The sequence below is a fragment of the Myotis lucifugus genome, unplaced genomic scaffold, assembly GCF_000147115.1.
Source record: "Myotis lucifugus unplaced genomic scaffold, Myoluc2.0 scaffold_451, whole genome shotgun sequence".
Classification (NCBI taxonomy): Eukaryota; Metazoa; Chordata; class Mammalia; order Chiroptera; family Vespertilionidae; genus Myotis; species Myotis lucifugus.
Genome location: NW_005871499.1, coordinates 422,114 through 443,463, shown reverse-complemented (window position 1 = coordinate 443,463; position 21,350 = coordinate 422,114). Strand labels below are relative to the sequence as shown.

Sequence of the window (21,350 nt, the reverse complement as noted above, 5' to 3'; positions counted from 1 at the left end):
GGTCCCAGTGTTGGTAAGAATATTCGTGGCACCTGAAGAGAAATAGATAAACACCCTAAGAATTAGAAAGCAAGACCTTAATTAGATGAGCTTAGTAAAATGCACTGGCAAAGTGCCAGGTATACAGCAAGTGCTTGAAAAATTAAGCTTAGTAAGATAGTAAATTATATCTAATCTCCAAGAGCTTTATTAAAAAAAGACAGTGGGTAAAAAACACAGTGTATTCCTTTAAAAAACATGCAATTAAAAATTCCTAAGTTTTCAATTTTGTACTGGTTACAAGACATTTTTAAAACAATATATTTTGTGATATAGTCATTCGCATGTACTTAAACAATACAGATAACTCCAAATCTTCCACTGTATTACCTATTATTATTTTAATAGAGAAGAGTAATTTAAAAAGTATTTTTAAAGAATACTTGTTTAAACTATTTAAATGATCACTTCGATTACTGAGGTACTATCCCCATCATGCAGATATGGAAACTATGCCCAAGAGTCTATGTAATTAGCTGCACAGATTGAGAGCAAGACCTGAACTCAGTTCTTGACTGCAAATCTAGGCTATTTTTCTACACTTTGCTGCACGCCCCCTTCCCAACTACGCCTCCCTGCCTGCTGTGACAAGTGGCTCGCATTGCTCCTTCTCTTTCATGCTTTGGTTATCCTTCTTTCTCAAGCCCTTAAGATTTTGTCCTCAGTTCTCATGTTGTCCTCCTCTCCTCAACTTCCCTCCCCCCTGTCGGCAATTTCGTCTGATCCTCAGTTGCACAATCCCTTCTGCAGGTCTGACTGCCAAATGTGCTTCCTCCAGCCTTGACCTTGCTCTCCTAAGCGTCTCGTCCCGTTTCCACTTAGAATTCCTTAGAACATCTGGAGGTTCTGCTGGCACCTCTAACTCAATTTTTCACTACAGACCAGTCCTTCTCTCCTAAACTTGTTCTCTTTTCAATTTCCATTTACGTTAAGGAGATCACAATAATTCTGGTCATTCAGGCTGCAAACTTAAGGGATCATTTACTAGTCCTAACCCTCCCCCAACTTGTCAATGGTTTGTGAAATCCTGCCTATTCTATCTTTTCAACTGTAGTTTCCAATAGCGCCCTTATTAACCAAAGTGAACTATGCGATGATTTCTCACCACAGTTTTCTAAGTCTTTCTCTTTGTTCACCTCATACTCTTTGCCTAAAAAGCTCCTCTATCTTACTGATGGACACATCCTACCTTCCCTCTTCATTCTACAAATATTCATTAGGTACCTACTGTGTTTTGGGAACTACTGTAAGTGAATACGATATAGCCCTCCCCTCCAGGAGTTCACAATAAGGTCAGTTCCAAAATAGAGAGGCATACAAGGCCCTGTGGAAGCACAGAAGAGGAAACAGTGGACTCTGAAGAGGCTTTACATGTACACCTCCCATTAACCCATGTGACCACCAGAGGAAAGCCATCCTGTGCACAGCCAGTGTGCAACACATCCGTCCCAAATGTCACAGTGAATTTTAATAGACACTCAAAGTGTCTTGAGTTGTTTATCTTTATAGCAACTTTTATTTATTGATACTTAAGTTCTTAGAACACAAACATTTATGATGGCTTCCTATTTCATGTTTACTTCCTTTAAGACTGTTCTATATAGGGGAGTAGTGAGTAAAGGTGATGACTGGTCTTGGAACAAAGAGTGAGATGTAACAGCTGATTCCACCAATGAATACAACTCTACTACCCCTTACAAAACCTAAGTGAGGTGCCTGGAGAAGACCAGAAATGAAAAGTGTTTTCTTTTTTCTTTTAAGGGAAAGTCTTGTGAGTTGAATTACTTTCATCTGGCCAAAGAATGACCTTCCAAAAGGGGAGGGAAAAACAAAACAAAACATTTCTTTGGAGTCGAATGAGCTTTTACTATGTTTCTCATCACAGTAGAAAGAGTTGCTATAAGAGAGTTTTAGACCCAGAAACTATGGGATTGAAGTAAGTTGTGGAGAAAAATGAACTGAAGAACTAAATTTCTTTAAAGGGTAGCTCAGTTTGTTGCACTAATCACGGTTCTCACCTCTACAGACCAATGTATTGCTTATCACCCTCAGCCTGTAAGATACACTGGCCCAGCTGTCCAGGCCTGTTTTCCTTGAAATTGCACAAGTCAGTGTCACTGTCTAGAAGAGAACCTGCTGTGACTAGAGGCCAGAGGCTGGGGTCCTTGAAAACTAGCTCCCTGTTGATTCTCCGTAAGAAAGACTTTAACCACTTCTCACCACAAACCCAACCAAGAGATAAACAAGAAATAGTTTATTTTCTTTTAAAATGGAGAAACAGAAAACCGCAATTTACCCTTTGCTTTAAAAAATGCCTGTTATACTGCTAGAAGAATAAAGTTGCTTGAAACCAACCACAGAGTGGAACTGTGCAACATCAAATTTTTGAAAAACATGCTATTTATCATTATTGCTACATTCTCTTCGGGCGCATAAAGTAAAATCACAGGTACTTATCAAATTCAATCACGTCAAAATCAAATGAGCAACACTCTTCTCACCCAATCCCAGCCTAGTTAGAAGCACATATTTTCTAACTGTAGGCTATGGCAATGGCATAGAAAGGGGAGTGGGTTCCCCATATCTGGGTTCTTAACTCTGGAGCCACACTGCCTTGGGTTCCAATCCCTCTACACCACATACTAACTGGATGATCTTAAGCAAGTTCCTTTACCACTCTGTGCCTCAGTCCCAGAATTACTAAATGGAATACTCATATCACTTACCCTCATTGGTTTCCTGTCACGATCAAATAGGTGAAAATGTACAAAGTATATAAAACAGTCCCTGGTACACAATAAGTGCTTTCTAAGTTATGTAAAGTTGACATGATTGTTGTTGGTATTAATATTATCCAGATCATTTATAATTCACAAAGTGCTTTCGTACACACTTTCTCACTTTATACCAAACCTTCCCACAAAAGTTAAATAAATTCTAATATACTAGGAAAATGGCAAAAATAATAAATAATAAACTACCCCCAAATCCTAATTTGTCCACTATTAATCAGTCCTTGGAAGTATGTACTCATTAGCTAATATGCATACACTTCACTATATAAAATGTTCCTTACAATTTCAACTAACGTGGAAGAAATTCTACCTTGGTTCAAACTCCGTAACTGGTGCTGAAAATGAACAAAGAATAGGTTCAGATAGAACAAGAGTATGTTCTGTGTGACTTAATCGCCCTCATTTAAGACTAGAAACCTTTAGATATTGCTACATCACAAGTTTAGCAGAACTGATTTCTGTTGGCAAATATCAAGTTCTGACTTGAGGGATGAGAGGCAAACAGTGTTCCAACTTGTCCTGGGCCTTCTTAATGCCTCCACTCTCTGTGATGGGTTACAGTGCTGAGAACACAGATGCAAGTCCTTACCACAAATTCCTTACACTCAAATCAAGTGATTGTAGGACCACTGTCAGAAATTCCGGTGCCAGGGTTGTAAATTATTGTCTCAGAGCTATGATTGCCATGGCAGAAATTTGGGGAAGAACTCAAAGCATATAAAGCCATTTTGAAAAGAATTCTACAACAATTGAGAAGTTTGACTTCTGTACTAGCTCTTCAATTCCAAAATGAATTCCCAACTGGGCTTCCCAGCGAAGGTGTCTTTGTTGGATTAGACCAAGTAGAAGGAAAAAAAAAGTCCTTTCCAGTGTTTTCCATATCACAGTCAATTCCAGGCCACAAGACACAGCTTTTAGCCAATGTCTTCATGTGAACACATCCCAGATGTGCTAAGTGTAACGGAGCCAGGATAACTAACAATCACCTTCTGAAATTACAACAAAACATCTCCATAAAAAGACATCTTCTGTGGCCAGAGAAGTAATGCTGACAGTTTGTGAATATCTGGGAGGACAGCTTTTATCCTGACCACTTCCTGTTGCACCAACTCCAATGGATCAAAAATTAAGAAGCTTAGAAATTAGTGTTTTTGGTGGATAGAAAAGATAAAAAATGTATTAGTCTTAGAAAGGATGAAATATTTTCTTTGATTCTTGAGAGAGCACGACACTGTTCGCCTTAATAGGAGGTAACAGCATTGACAGTGAATATTTCAGCAATGTGAACTAATCTGCTTCTTTGCCCCTGGGAAACTTATACACTAACGCAATATTTTTTCCCATTGTGGACAATCTAGTCATCATCAAAATATGATACCACAACCAGAATCCTAGAAAACCGAGTCCTCAACTAAAAAATTCAAAAGGTAATAAAAATTGCAAATTAAAGATGCTTAACTTAGGGTTTGGGTTTCCCCTCAAAGACCAAAGATTAGCTACAAATAAGCTTGGAAAACACCTTCAAGGGGGCGATTGCATGTGCCTGTAGACCTCACATAGTCTTTTAACATTAAACTTGGTACTATTAGCCTAATTGGTGTTTCCATACCCTTTTCATTTAAAGACAGCCTGTCTGATTAGATATTTTTCCTCATTTGAATTCCCAGGGGTAAAAAGCTACATTTTTAATTTTGAATAAATCATTGTAACAGCTGTGTCCTAATGGAATTGCATTAGGTCCATCATTATAATCAACTATATCTTCCAGGAACTCCTCTGGGAAAAGGTGACTAATCTCCCTATAATGTAGCTGTCTAATGGTTTGAATTTCTTGTTCACTGATTCCAAGGAGTATAGGCCAACACCTTCTCCTGATGCTTTTCCCCAGTTTTCATACAGTGAGAATCACAAACTTCAGTAGGAATAATTATTACACAATTTCACAAGATGCTCTTCATCAACACAATGACACAATCATTATAATCTTGAAAAATATAAGGATGTCTCAACAATTTTAGTAAAAGAAGTTTATGAAATAAAAAACCCCATTTACCATTGCAACAAAAAAATTAAGATACCTAGGAATAAACTTAACTAAGGAGGTAAAAGACCTGTACTCAGAAAACTACAAGACATTGAGAAAAGAGATAGAGGAGGACATAAACTAATGGAAGAATATACTGTGTTCATGGATTGGTAGAATCAACATCAATAAAATGACCATACTATCCAAAGCAATCTATAGATTGAATGCAATCCCCATTAAAATACCAACGGCATATTTCACAGACCTAGAACAAACTCTCCAAGAATTCATATGGAATAAAAAAAGACCCCGAATAGCCGTAACAATCCTTAGAAAGAAGAACAAAGTTGGAGGGATCACAATACCAGATATCAAGCTATATTACAAAGCCACTGTTCTCAAAACTGCCTGGTACTGGAAAAAGAACAGACATATCAACCAATGGAATAGAACAGAGAATCCAGAAATCAACCTAAGCCATTATGCTCAATTAATATTTGACAAAAGGGCAAGAGCATACAATGGAGTCAAGACAGTCTTTTCAATAAATGGTGTTGGAAAAATTGGACAGGTACATGCAAAAATAAAATGAAACTAGATCACCAATTTACACCATACACAAAAATAAACTCAAAATGGATAAAAGACTTAAACGTAAGACGGAAACCATAAAAATCTTAGAAGAATCCATAGGCAGCAAAATATCAGACATATGTCATAGCAATATCTTTACTGATACAGCTCCTAGGACAATAGAAACTAAGGAGAAAATAAACAAATGGGACCACATCAAAATAAAAAGCTTCTGCACAGCAAAAGAACCCATCAACAAAACAACAAGAAAGCCCACTGCATGGGAGAACATATTTACTAATGTTATCTCTGATAAGGGTTTAATCTCCAAAATTTACAGGGAATTCATACAACTTAACAAAAGGAAGATAAACAATCCAATCAAAAAATGGGCAAAGGACCTAAATAGACACTTTTTTGAAAGAGGACATACAGAAGGCCAAGAGACATATGAAAACATGCTCAAAGTCACTAATCATCCGAGAGATGCAAATCAAAACAACAATGAGATACCATCTCACACCTGTCAGAATGGCTATCATCAACAAATCAACAAATGACAAGTGCTGGCGAGGATGTGGAGAAAAAGGAACCCTCGTGCACTGCTGGTGGGAATGCACACTGGTGCAGCCACTGTAGAAAACAGTATGGTGTTTCCTCAAAAAATTAAAAATGGAACTCCCATTTGACCCAGTAATTCCACTTCTAGGAATATATTTCAAGAAATCAGAAACACCAATCAGAAAGAATATATATTTACCCCTATATTCATAGCAGCACAATTTACCATAGCAAAGATTCAGAAACAGCCTAAGTGCTCATCAGTAGATGAATGGATTAGAAAACTGTGGTACATCTACACAATGGAATACTACGCTGCTGTAAAAAGAAGGAACTCTTACCATTTGCAACAGCATGGGTGGACCTGGAGAGCATTATGCTAAGCGAAATAAGCCAGTCGGAGAAAGATAAATATCACATGATCACTCATTTGTGGAATATAATGAATAACATAAACTGAGGAACAAAAATAGAGCCAGAGACATCGAAGCATCAAACAGACCCCATCCAACCTAAGTGGCGGGTAGGGTGGTAAGAGGTCAACCAAAGGACTTGTATGTACGCATATGAGCATAACCAATGGACACAGACAGTAGGGGGGTGAGGGCATGTGCTGGGGGTGCGAGTGGCTAGGGAGAGGTCAATGGGAGAAAAAGAAGATGTATGCAACACTTTAAACAATATAGAACTTAAATAAATAAATAAAAGACTGGAAAATTTTCAAACCAATTATTCATACACCACAATGACAATCCACTTCTATCTTCTTTCCTTCTCTTTTTTAAAAAAATATTCATTGTAAACACATATTACATTTCTGCCATGTGTCAGGAACTAGGAAAGAGGTTGTGAAAAACAATTGTGCAGCATCTGCTAAAAGAATGTTCAAATACGATGGAGTTGAGACATATGGCACTGTTTTTCAAAATAAAAAATTCTCGCCAGACCATTTGATTCCATTTGTGAATTTAAACAGTAAATAGTTATATTTAAAATTTTTAATTGATTTTTAGAGAGGAAGGTAAAGGAAGAGAGAGAGAAAAACATCGATGTCAGAGTGAAACATCAATTGGCAGCCTCCCGCAGACCCCCTACTGGGATGGAGCCCGAAACATGTGTATGTGCCTTAACCAGGAGTCAACCTCTCCGTGCGCAGGACGACACCCAACCAACTGAGCCACACCGGCCAAGGTGATATTTGAATTTTGGATGATGCTGCTGGAGATAAAAGTGACTTTAGTCATTGTTCCAGGCATATCAAATATCGTAGCCTCTACAAATAGGGCCTGCTGAGAAGGCTTTTTAGGGGATGTGTCTGTTACCCAAAACTAGTACTAAGGGAAGAAAACTATTTTCTTTGAGGCATAATAAAAGCCTCTCAGTATTTTATTTCCAGGAAGCATACTGACTGACATCAGACTCCACAGACTCATACACTTCAACCGATTTAATAAAGGGTCTTGCTTAAACTCAAGAGGTTGAGAATTTACATAACCCCTCACCAACAGTACTTGAGAATGGATTTTTCTGCTGATAATTGTTTAGTCTTCTGAGTAAGCAGTCTTCATCTGGTCTCCAGAACATAAAGAGTTCACAGAAGATTAAATAAGCAAGAGATGAACCGGCAAGCTTTCGATACCATTTCCCTACCGAAGCAAAACTACTAGACTCACACATCATAAATCACTCCCTCATAAAATTACACTCGAATGGCACTACACGCAGCCACTGAAGTTAAGCCCATAATCCCCTCATAGAGAGAGTAGGACGCTACTAGAGTACTATTTGTTAGTGAAAAAAAATGGCATCAATATGCTGCCAAGGCAAACATGTGCCCTCACAGCAAAGGCTAGGAAACCGGAATTTCAAGGGGTAATTTCAAAGCTTCTGGGAGAACTCTGTGTTCCTGAGGGATGGTATGGCGAGAAATATAGCTCAATAATAGAGTCAGGTTATGGGAGGTCTCAGAGAACACAAGAGGATAAAGAAGGATTGGGAAGGGATGGGAATAAATGTGTGAACCGACCTTGATCTCAATGGTAATATGAAGTACAATGGGCGGTGGGAAAAGTCATATTTAGCTTGCTTCTTTAGGTGCTCAAGTGCTGTGATACTGTTATATTTCCACATAATTCAGTAAAAGATTCATACATAAGTTCAATTTTGCAAAGTGGTGTAACAAGAGGTGAGGAACAACACACAAAGAGGTGAGACCAGTGTGCCTCTGGTGAGACCAGCGTGCCTCTGCAGCCCTGTATTCACCTTCCTGTCTCTGTGGAGTCTCTTATGTTCCCAGTGCAGGCTCTGAGCTCCAAGCTAGTATCCACTGATCTACAATCAAGAGACTGTTGACCCAAAGGGCACACAAATCTAAGAGCTGTCAGGGAAACAACATGGTAGAAAGAAGGAGAGGGGAAGAGAGACAGAGGTGGAGGAGGAGAGAGCAAGAGAGTGAGAGAAAAATATTTCCCCCAAAATATTAGAAACTGTCCTTAAAAGGAAGGAAGAAAATTAACACTTGCATTAATTATCAATCAATGTAAACATTTTAACAAAACAAGTATGAAGCTAAATTTTAATAAATTTGGAATATATTTAGAACTTCCTAAGATAGGAGAGAAATACATAATGGGATCTATGGAATGAAGAGGAGGTCTGCATAGCACAACTTCAAAGGAAAGTCTTGTCTTGAGAATTAAATGAGAATATCTACATACAATTTCACATATAAAACATACTATTTATGGAAGCTCCCAGCAATAAAAAGCTGTATACTTAGTGGAAATTATAATGTTTCGGAGACCAATGTAATTGATTTGGATCTCAGTTCTGCCACTGGTTTTTTGATCTCTAGAATTTTACTTGACTGCCCTGAGACTCAGTTTCCCCATCTGTGTATAATAATATCCATGCTACCCTAACCGGTTTGGCTCAGTGGATAGAGCGTCAGCCTGCAGACTGAAAGGTCCCAGGTTCGATTCCGGTCAAGGGCATGTACCTGAGTTGCGGGCACATCCCCAGTAGGAGGTGTGCAGGAGGCAGCTGATCGATGTTTCTTTCTCATTGATGTTTCTAACTAGCCCTCTCCCTTCCTCTCTGCAAAAAATCAATAAAATATATTTTTTAAAAATAATAATATGCATGCTGCCAGGCTATTTTAAAGATTAGAAATTTAAAAAAAAGATTAGAAATTACATATGAAAAGCTCTATGTTCCTAGCCCACATAAGTGCTAAATAAACAGTTACTGTAATATTTTTTAGTGCTTAAAGGAAAATAAGACTTGCACAATTGATAATATATATAGCATATTACAACGCCCAGTGCCAGGAAGACAGCCAGAGCTTTTAACTGCTGACACACATATCCCACTCCAACCTTCCACAATTTTTTGAGAACAGGCTAATGAAAAACAGCATTCATTTTGTAGATTACTTTGAAGCAAACTTCATCAGTATGTCATGGTTTCATAAAAATAACACCTACCCACACTTAGATTTCAACCATCCCTAGTACATGTACAAAGTAGAATTCTTCAGAAGCCAATTTAGATCAATGTAAGAAATATAAGAAAAATATTAAATATATTTATAAAATTTTCATGTAATAACTGTCCATTAGGAAAGACTGTGCTTCTTAACCATTCTCCCCATATTCACTTGATGCCTTCTAATTCATTCTCCACTAAGTACACACAGGGCTGTGAAACAGCAGAGGTCTAGAATTCAGAATATATGAATATATAAAGAATGATTAACAAATCAGTGAGAAAAGTAATCCAGTACAAAAGTGGACAAGGAACTAAAATAGCATGTCATATAAGAAACACAGATGGCCAAGAAACATGAAAAAATGTTCACCTGCATTAATTAGTGATTATGGAAACATAAATTAAGACAATAATAAGACACCATTTATCAACCCACTAGATTGGCAAAGATTAAGTCTTACAAAAACAAATGCTGGAGAGTAGTGGATCAATTATGAGAATGAAAACTGGTTTTTTTGTACACCCACTCTGGAAAACATATGTTCTCACCCAGCAATTCCAAAACATGTGCCCCAGGAGACACATAGTACCATGTCCTACACATTCATATTAGTACTAATATCAAAACAAACAATAAGCGATATATGTTGTACATCATGTCTTATACCCTTGGCAAATGTTTGAGATATGCATATTGAATGTTACTTGCATACTAAATATTTTTAGTGCACAAACTTATTATCTATGATTCTATGGCTAAAAGAAGGCAGCAAACTATTAGAACACTTCAAAGTAAGGATGAACAATTCCAACACTCAATCTGAATACACTAATATGCCAAAGTCCAAGTTCTTCCCTTGTTACAATATATCTATTGAAATAGAATTTTCATCTTTTAGTGAAAAACACATAAACCACCTTGACTCTGTACATCACGCAAGGATCTGACTTAGCAACAGGATCTCTAATATTATGTGAACATGTCATTTAAAAAAGATAAAAGTCACTCTTGTCTTTAAAAATATTGTTTGGGTCATAACTTACAAAACATGATAAAATTAAAGAAAATTCTATTTTATCTCATTTTCCCATCATGAAATGAAAATCTTTCTTTTAGTGTTTGTTGTTAGACAGTAACAATTATGTAGACCTAATTTTGATCCTTTCTTGCATCAGCTTGTCCATGAGACCATATATGCCGTCTACTCTAATAGAAGCAATATCTGCTCTTATGAGCTCCTAATTGTGTTCCACATGTCAGCCATAATTTTCAAAGAATTTCACAGTGAAAATCTATAAGACAGTGATTTAGAACTAGTGGAAACTAGGAATTCTTTAAACACTCATCAACATTTCAAAGCACCCATACAATTATTTTCAAAAGCAAATGAGGTCTCCATGCAAACAAACAGAAAGATGCCCTAGCGGACTAAAGGACAGAGGGCCGAATGCCTATCTTAGGAAAAGGCTTTTTCAGAAAGTCTTTGGGCTTATACAGTCTTTTGAACACAATTCTGAAAATCATTTGGATTCCCTATGGCATACACCACGGCAGATATTTTACTACTTTATCTAGAACTGCAACTGAAATCCAGGGCACTGAGAAATTAACACTTTATTTTTAATAACAGGCAAGGCACATCTGCTGCTAAGGAAGCCTAGCTGCTGGGTCGTGCTAGGCTTGGTTCTGCGCTGTCAACCTGGATTTTCACGGGCCTGTGAATCACCTGCTGACGTTAGCTTCTGAAATAAACAAGACAAAATATTCTCAGGCTGAAAAGAAAGCTTAAAATCTCCAATAAATTAGATTAGAGATAAATCAGCTATTTTTAATTAGAAAATTGAAGAGGAGAGGGAAATGAATCAGTTCAGATAGCTTCAGCTTGCTGATCTAATACTCTTGAACTAGGAAAGAATAAGTCCATAACTAACCCTCCCCTCTTTATCTGTGTGTGCATGTGTACATATCATTTTTATACTCCTGGATATTAATGCATATTTGTAAAGTTGTTTATCAAATCTTTGAGGTATGAAAACTCTTGCTTTCTTCCCTGGGTATAGGTAAGCATAGATGACCAGTTTGCCTCCAAAAACAACAACAACACCAAGTGAACAAGCACATCTCCTTTTCTATTATATTTCTTTTTAAAAATATATGTTTTTATTGATTTTAGAGAGAGAGGAAGGGGAAGGGAGAGAGAATCATCGATTGCCTGCCTCCTGCATACCCACTACTGGGGATTGAGCCCACCATGGGGCATGTGCCCTGACCAGGAATCCAACAGGCCACCTCTCAGTGCATTGGACGATACTCAACAACTTACACACACATTTTAGCATTTCTGATTACAGGTCACTCTTAAATCAACGGTGTGTCACAGCTTCACTGGCAGCATTCTTTTTCTTTCTGGTGACAGAATTGATGGCCTATTAGATCTGATGAGAAGAGTTATATTGAATGAAAAATAAGGATGTCTTTTAACCTGGCACTGCAACACGACTGAGCTGCACAGCATGCGGCACTACTCTCGTACCCATTTCTCATTTTATATAAAGCAAGATAAAATGATAAATCATACCAGAAATTTAGAGATTTAATCTTATAATTAAACTATGTTCTTAGTGTTTTCCCTTTTCCATTGCTACAGAAGATACCTAAGTTTACCACCATCTTAAGTTTTGATGTCATGTGCTCTGAGTTGGGCCTGCATTAAAATTAGTAAAGAAAATGACAACACTGATAGAGAGACGAGGTATATTTACTTACAAATCAAGAGCAATGGATAAGTAAATAAATAAGAGAGATGCGTTCAACTAATTTTTGAAGCATAGATAGTATTAAATTGCCCTCCTTAAAAAAATCACCCCTTGATACCACTTCATACTTAGGATGGCTAAAATAAAAAAGACAAACAATAAACGAATCAATAAATGTGGAAAATTATGACACTTATACATTGCTGATTGTAATATAAAATGCTACAACCACTTTGGAAATCTATTTTATAGTTCCCAAGAAATAAACATAGAGTTATCATATGACCCAGCAATTTCTGGCATAGGGACATGCAGGAGAGAAATAAAAACATGTGTCCCCCCAAAAATTGTACATGAATGTTAATAGTAGCATTATTTATAATAGCTAAAAAGTAGGAACAACCAAATGACCATCAAATGATAAGTGGATACACAAAATGCAATATGTCCATACAATGGAATATTATTTGGCAATAAAAAGGGAATGAAGTACTGATATGTTACAACATGGATGAGCCTTGAAAACCTTGTGAAAGAAGGCAGTTATAAATAACCACATAAATGTCTAAAAGAGGCAAATCCATTGAAACAGAAAACAGATCAGTGGTTGCCAGGAGCTGGGGGCAGAGGAATGGGGAGTGTCTGCTAATGGGTATGGGGTTTCTTTCTGGAGTAATAAAAATGTTCTAAAATTAGGCAGTGGGTATTATTCCAGATCTGTGAATACACTAAAATTCACAGGGTGAATTTTATGATGTGTGACTATCTCAATAAAGCTATCTCAAATAATAATATAAAATAAACCAATTAAATTGGTTAAAGAAATCCCCTCTTTCAATTATTTTTAAATACATATCTTAAAGAAAATAATGTCGGTTCTGTCTCAATTTCTGCTACACAGCAGAGGCGCTGCTGCTGTCTGCCACAAAGTTCTTGCCTTTAAGTGCATCTGTGCAGCAGATGTATTGTAACGGCACACATTTTGAATGTTACATCTGTTAGTAAAATGTGAAGAGGCTCAAACTACAAATTAAATATAAAACTGTATGTGTCAATTAGGAGCCAATTTCTTGTTAAAACTGCCTGATGTTTAAGGCGCAATAAATCAAGCTAGTATCTAGGCCTGTTTTGTGTCTTGACCTGTGTGGGAAGGCCGTCCAGTGCACGGAACACAGGCGAGACAGTTTCCATGGATACCTCACACCATTTGAGGTGTAGAAACTAAAAATTATAAACAACTTCACAAAAATTATGCTGCACATATTAGTAAACAAATATAAACCTTTCTAAAGGAAGGTGCTAGAATTTACTTCGTTGATAAGTGGATAAATAAGGGTTTGGGTTTTTTGAGGGGGGTGGTGAAAAGGCAGACAAAGTTTTTAAAAGGACAGTTTTTAAACTGCGTTAGAATTCATAGTCTAGGAAGAAACATATTCAAAATGCATCTATCGTCCTCAGGTTCACAGCAAACCTCAAGAGTTTTAAAAATACTTAGCTTTTATCGGAATCAACTATATTGAATTATTCCAGCTGCGTTTAATTAATCTGGCCGCTGCATACTAATATGCTGATCTTTTCAAATAAATGTACACTGTAATTATAGCCAGGTCACTCCACCCACCGCCCTTCTGCTTCTTCCCATGAAATAAGACTACACATCTTCCAGATGTAGCATAAAAACCGCAGTGCTGTTCGCCAACCGTTTCCAAATTAACAAAATAAAGCCTGGCAAAGACACGTGTAGCTGCCATGAGAAAAGGAGACATTCCTTACACCACTTTGCTGAGAAGACCTGACCACACACGCGCTTATTCACACCTTTAACATGTTAGAGAAGGAAGAATGAGGAAGCCATGGCATCGGCTTTCTCCATGTCCCCAAATCACTTCCCGTTAGGCAATCAAGTCAGGTTTTATTCCCGGAACTCAAGAGATAATCAACATGCCTGGGAAAGTTGTTTCCTTTGGACCACCGTCTAGTCATTACATGCGGTCCAGCAGGAGGGAAGGGAAAAAACACCAATTGTCGTAATAAAGGAGATAAATAAATCAGAACACTTTAATCAAATGAAACCAATATGTGATCAGGACAATTTCACAAACATGCCATTGGATAGCAAACCAGCAGAACACCCAGCTTACCAGCAAGAGGCGAATGCCTTAGCCTTTGCCAAGCAGTCTTGAAAAGCGTGCATAGGTTTTAATTAAGTGTGAAAATAAAGACAACGTTTTGAAAAATTAGAAAATGTTCACGGGAACTGTTGAGCCAGGAGTTGGTAGTAAAAGAACTCTACCTAGAAAAACACCCACACTGACCAGGACCCTGCTCTCAAGTTCTCTTCCCTGTTGCCCATTCTCCTCCCCTGTTTCTGATTCCCTGTCATCTCGATGCCCCGAATTCTTCCTGTTTTTTCCGTCTCTATTCACCTGAGCTGTCGCCAGTCCCTTCTCTGCAGTCCCTTTTGCCTCTGGGTGTCTAATGTTTTAAAGGTAGGAGGGATCGCTCTCAATAGCAGCCTGTCAGCAGTGCAGTGGCCTTCGAACCTGCTACATGCTCCATCTCTGTGCCATTCCACTGCTCCTACTGCCTTCACCAGCTCTTTACCACCTTTCAAGGCCTCAGCTTAAATGTCACTGTCTTGGAAAAACTGTTTTCTGGACACCCCTCCCTTAGCTGAACTTGCATCCTCCAGTTTCACACTCTTATAGCGCTCTGGACTTCTCCCTCAGAGTAATTAAGGTAAAAAATAAATAAAAAAATAAAAAAGGAAGGAAGGAAGGAAGGAAGGAAGGAAGGAAGGAAGGAAGGAAGGAAGTCACTTGTCCGACTATTTGGTTGGTGATTGACTTTCTTACTAAACTCTAAATTCTATGAAGATGTAACAGATGGTTCACAAACACATCTCACGAGCTTAATAGTTTGTTGTAAGCAATAGTGTCTCAAGCATTTTTTCTATTTCCATATGCACCTGCATTCTGTCATCTGCATCATCCCCTAATGAAAATATTTTAGAGAATCAGATTCTCATTTTTGAAAATCACCTAAAAAGTCATACTATGAAATAAATATTCGTCATCCTATTTTGGCCTCCGATGAATAGAAAATAATCACTCTCAGACATATGTGAGACCAACATATATGTGCGCCCGTGTTTGGGACATGTGTGGGATCGATGCATAAACAACTGGAAGATGGTAGGGCAGAAGGGAATTTCCGTATGTCCACTCCAGCTGCAAATTAAGTCCGAAAGCCTAAGGCATCTCTCTCTGTCTTCCACTTTCACCCTTCAGCCTCCAATGGTTTCTTCGGCTCCGACCTCCTCGATGCCTTTCCACACGATCTTACCATTCTGGGCACTAAGGTCTCGTGCTCTGCAGCTCCTGTCACCTGAAATGACCTCCTGGTCCCTCTCTGCCTCATCTGCTCTTTACCTCACTTCAAGCCTCCGCTGCAAACATCCCTCTGGCCGTGTTTTACCTCTGAATGGACAGAGACGGGAGCCAGTTTTTAATTGTAAAGCATCTGAGCAGACGCTGGACAGGAAGACGCGCCGCTGCATCCCTGGGAAGCGGCCCTTACGCCGGGACTGCTCAGGTTTGTGAAAGCCGTCTCCATCCTGCGCTTTAAAAGCCTCTGCTTAAGTCAGAATTAAGATGCATGATGATATTGCTAAATTAAAGCCCCTTGAAAAAAGAATATTAGTATAGTTGTTCCTTCTGGAAAACATGGTTTATACACAGCCAACAGACAGCCCTGCCCGGTGAGTCTGTTGTTACCAATGCAGAGAGTGAAAGACAAACCCTCTGGTTTACTGCTGAGGGGCCACGTGCCAGAGGCTGGCCAGCTGGTCACCAAATCCTCTCCTTTTCTCCCGGGCACACGGCAAGACCGCACTGCCCCGTCTTCTGTGCAGTCAGCTGGGGCCACGTGACAGAGAAGGAGCAAACAGAAGGTGAGCAGAAGGGACACAGAATCAGCCCATGTGGGACTCTTGTGTCCTTTCCTCTTGTACTGTGATGCAAAAGGCACTGCACCCAAGGAAGATGCCGACCCCAAGGTGGCAAGAAGCCAGGGCTCTGGAGAGCTGGGGGCAGGGGTGAGGTCATCGGAGAGCTGCCCTGCCAGAGTGATTTGAACTTTTCTTAGGCCAATGGAAGTTACCCTACATTCTATTAAGCCACAGAGGTTTTCAGGTTGACCTGCTTCGTTAGTTAGTGTGACCGTAAATAATACAGGCAGGATGGGTCAGCCTGGATGGGCAGCCACTGGTCTTGTCCAGGGCAGCTCTGGCTGGGACTCTTTGGAAAGTGTTCCGTCCAGACTCCCCCCCTCCCCCGTCTGAAGACACTCTGACTCTGAGCACACTTGTCATGAAGCTGCCATGGACAGTCATCTGGGCATATCATCTCATTGACACCAGCGTCTTCTCAGGTTTCCCTTAACTTGGTGCAGCATTCCCTCTTTCTCTGCCTTATCTCTCCTACCCAATTTTTCCATTGTCTCCAAACTATCATCACTTCAATACACACACATGCGTGCACACACACACACACACACACACACACACACACACTTCTCCCTGTAGGTGTCCTTGAATAGGCCCAGCCTCATTAAAGCTACTCACAAGGAAAATCAACTGACATCAAACTCCAGAATTCAGCTGTGTTTCCACCAACCTTGTCGTTTGTCCCACCTCTGAACCTCTGAAAACAATTTCCCTTCCACAGCCATAGCCTATGGTTTAATAAGCCTCTGAAAGTACTTAGAAATCCCTCAGTTAAATATGTCTTCTAAGAATGATGTGATATTTAGGAATGATGTGAAGCAAGCCTTGTTTTTATTTCTTATTATTTTACCAGCTATGCAAAAAAAAATGAACTAAATTCCTTAGTGTAATCAGTTCTCATGTAAAAAGCTTCCAATTAACTGCAATCTTTACAAAGAGAGCGAGGAAAAATGAAAGTGTGAAGGGAAGCAAAAGAGGGCACAAGCACTGATGGATGGTCCCGGCTGGAATTTGCATCAACTTAAGTTTTCGATAAAAAGAACAAAGTGATTATTGCTACTTCTTCCAATGATATCCTGAGAGTTACTTATAGGAATATGTATCACAGTCGTGCTATCTCGGAGCCTGCAATAAATTCCTACAAAAGATGTTCTTCTGCACTGGATCAATCACGTTCCACCCTGGCTGGAGGTTATGATAATTATTGGAAAGTAAATTGTTATGTTTTCATCTGACTGCCTGTTGCCCTGGCAGGTGTTACTGCCAGCTCTGTCTGGAAATAATAGTACATCAAGCTATCCTGGGTGACTTATGTAACCAGCTATTATCATTTGAAAATTGTCAGCTCCCGGATCTTGCTACTGTACGCCTAGTGACACTGCTGGAACACTGATTTCAGTTCATGTATAGCCTGACTGTTGCCAGGAACTGTATTTTAAAAGGGAAACTAATTCTAAAGCTTCACCTTCAACCTTAATTCAAACCATTTTAAGTTTGGTTACTAATAATAACCAAAAAGGAATCCGATTTGAAGAACAGGGTGACCTTAAATTATTTATTTTAAGTTATCAATTAAAACTTGCATTTAAACTTCAGGCAAAACACAATTACCTACTGCTGTCAGGATGTATAACAAAGGACTAAAATTAACCATCAAACAGAATGGAATCTGTGTATCTTCTCATTAACCAAAAGTAAGATGGTAGAAAATTATTCTCCTAAACTTTGGACACTTTAACAAATATAACAAGTAATTTCTACTTCAGTGCTCACGTATTTTGCACTATCAAAAGTAACAAGACACCTAAAAGAACAGGAGGAAACAGGGTCCACAAATCTTACTCAGCTTGAACAATTTGCTCCAGTACCAGCAAGAGAACAAAATAAAAAAAAGAACCTATAGGTATAAAAGGGGGGACAGGGAAAGCCCCACAAAAAACTAGAAGCTTTATGTCATTTGTTAATGAAATAATTTTCCTGGCAAATCCAAATACTAGCACAAATGTCAATAATAAACCTTTTTTTAAGGAAATGAAAGGCAAAAAAGAGAAAAGTAGCATCTCCCTCATTTTCTATGGGGACTTTCAAATTATTCTTATAAAATAAGCAAAATGGATGTAGAAACCTGACAAATAGTGATCAACAATAACAAATACCTATAACCTTTTATAAGTATCAGAGTGAGTGAGTGTGTGTGTGCGTGTGTGTGTGTGTGTGTGTGTGTGTGTTAGCAAATTCCATAACCCAGTGGAGTTTGTTCTAGGAATACAAAGATGGTTCAATAGCAGAAATATTCAAAAATCTATTAACAATATAGAAAGTTAAAGGGAACAGATATATTAAGTATAAAAATTAAAGTCATATGCTCATGTTCTATAGATGCTGCAAATCCATTTGACAAAAATCAACACTTCTGATTTTTTTGTTAAAAAGCTCAAAAAATGGATCCTTCCTTAACAAAACATATTTATCTTAGCCCCATCCCCAGCATCATGCTTAATGGAAAATATTAGAGGCATTCCCAATAAGGCCGGAAAGAGACAAAATGTTCACTATTATCATTAATATTTAATATTGTGCTAGATGTACAAGCCAAAACAATTAGCAGATAGAAATGATTTTAGAGATACAAAATTTGGGAACTATCAGTATTTGCAGATGATGTCATTTTATCCTGGGAACACCAAAGAGAATATAATAAAAACTACTGAAAACAGAAAGAGAATCATTAAGATAATGAGATTTAAAACAATGAAGCAGCTCTCTGTGTACTGATATGGCAAGATCAATAAGATATATTGTTAAGTAAAAGGAGCAAGGTGCAAAAGTGTAGTATGATAAGTAATACAATAGCAGAGGTAAAATACATATTTGCATTTGCTTGTATATGCATAAAGAAATTCTGAAAGGGTACAAGAAAACTAATAGTGATTTTCTAGTTGAAGGAGGGTGGGAATAGAATACAAGGGTCATGAAAGTGGGAGAAAACTATTCTCTTTACAGTATTTTTGTACCATGTGGTATATTACCTAATCAAAGCTAAGTTTAAAGTAACTTCTATCCCACTTCTAGGAATATATTCCAAGAAGCCAGAAACACCAATCAGAAAGGATATATGCACCCCTATGTTCATAGCAGCACAATTCACCATAGCTAAGATTTGGAAACAGCCTAAGTGCCCATCAGCAGATAAGTGGATTAAAAAACTGTGGTACATCTACAAAATGTAATACTACACAGCAGTAAAAAAAGAAGGAATTCTTACCATTTGCAACAGCATGGATGGAACTGGAGAGCATTATGTTAAGTGAAATAAGCCAGTCAATGAAAGAAAAATACCACATGATCTCACTCACTTATGGAATATAATGAACAACATAAACTGATGAACAAAAACAGATCCAGAGACAGAGAGGCATCGATCATACTGTCAAACCTCAGAGGGAAAGTAGGGAAGGGTGGGAGTAAGGGGGAGAGATCAACCAAAGGACTTATATGCAAGCATATAGGCCTAACCAATGGACACAGACAACAGGGGGGTGAGGGCATGAGTGGGAGGGATTGGGAGGGTAAACGGGGGATGAGGACACATATCTAATACCTTAATCAATAAAGAAATTTTAAAAAAGAAGAAAGATAACTTCTGTTTTGTAACTATAAAATAGAGGAATATAAAGTACAGCACAGGGAGTATAATCAATAATATTGTAATAACTATGTATGGGGCCAGGTGGGTACTGGAAATATTGGGAGGGACACTATGTAAAGTACATGATTGTCTAACCACCATGCTGTACACCTGAAACTACTAACACAGAATATTGAATATAAACTGTAATTGAAAAATAAAATTTTTAAAAATTCTATGAGAAGCAAATAAAATACATAAAACTAAAAAAAAAGTAAAATAAAATAACTTTTATTTGAAAGTATTTTCTTAAGATTCTCCAAGAAACTCAAGCCTGCCAGTTATTAAGCTATTGCCTCTTCGCTCCAAACTGGCCCTTGTACTGCTGGGACTGGAATTTCATAAATCTTATTTAATCTTATTTCTGCTTTGCTATCTTGACCCAGGCTCCTTTCCACCAGTAGGAGGCATGAGAGAGAGACTATAAGGCTGGAGGAAGAAAAGATTTGTTTCTTCTTGTCTGCTTCCTGTTGGCTTCCTGTTGACCTCCTGGTTTTGCTCCTATTCCTGTGAGTGGCATTCCAGCCACACATTCTTCCCCAGGGGTGGTTCCTGCCCATCACTGCAACGAACCCAGCAGCTTGTCATTTCTCCAGCATGGCCTTCCCTCAGAAACATCTGCTCCTGGCCTTTGCTGGCGGCCTCAGAACCTGTGCACATCCAGCCACAGGGGTCCCCACTGCTCAGGGTTTAAGTTTAGTAACTATAACCTCTTCCCTTACCCCAGAGGTGATAGCTGCTTCTGGACGTTACCCATAGGACATATTATTAATCTTTTAGTGTTTTATTTCTTCAATTCATAGTTGACAATTCTTTATATTAAATAATCTGTTTTAAAAAAACATGTTTTTTCTTTCTCCTGACTCAAACCTGATTAATATACCAAGCAAATCTTTCTTTTTATTTTTTAAACACACTCTACTTATGCATGAAATTAGGAATTTGTGAGTGTGGGTCTTCTATAGGCTAATATAACTTGGGAAAATTGTAACAGAAATCAGGTATTGGAAGAATTCGTTTATGTCAGAAATATAATTTTTTTTTTTAAAGTACCTGGATAAATTATTTTCTGGACCATCATCTCTTTAATGTAGCAATATGAGTCACTGTGCAAGGAAGTACATTAAAAACAAACAGATTCTGCCCTTGAATATTTCCTTTCTATGGTATAAATCCTCAAAAAGAAACTTCACCTAACCAACCGGATAATGCTGATTTCATTTATTTTATTACCTGGAACATTTCTGCGAGGTGGTACATTTTCAATAGATACGTATAGCTGACATGAATAGTTAGTTCATCTGCAAAGAAAAGTTTATTCACTCATGACTGAGCTTCAAAACACCCTAACACACTTTATTATTACTTACTTATTCAAAAGTGCAATGCCTGAAAAACTGTATTATGTAATACTAG

At 38.2% G+C, this 21,350-nt stretch overlaps 1 protein-coding gene across 5 annotated transcripts in view; it reads right to left on the bottom strand.

Annotated features, from left to right (window-relative positions):
- ITPR2 (inositol 1,4,5-trisphosphate receptor type 2) overlaps positions 1–21,350 on the bottom strand; it is a 417,029-nt gene that overhangs the window by 142,621 nt on the left and 253,058 nt on the right. The window lies entirely within an intron of this gene.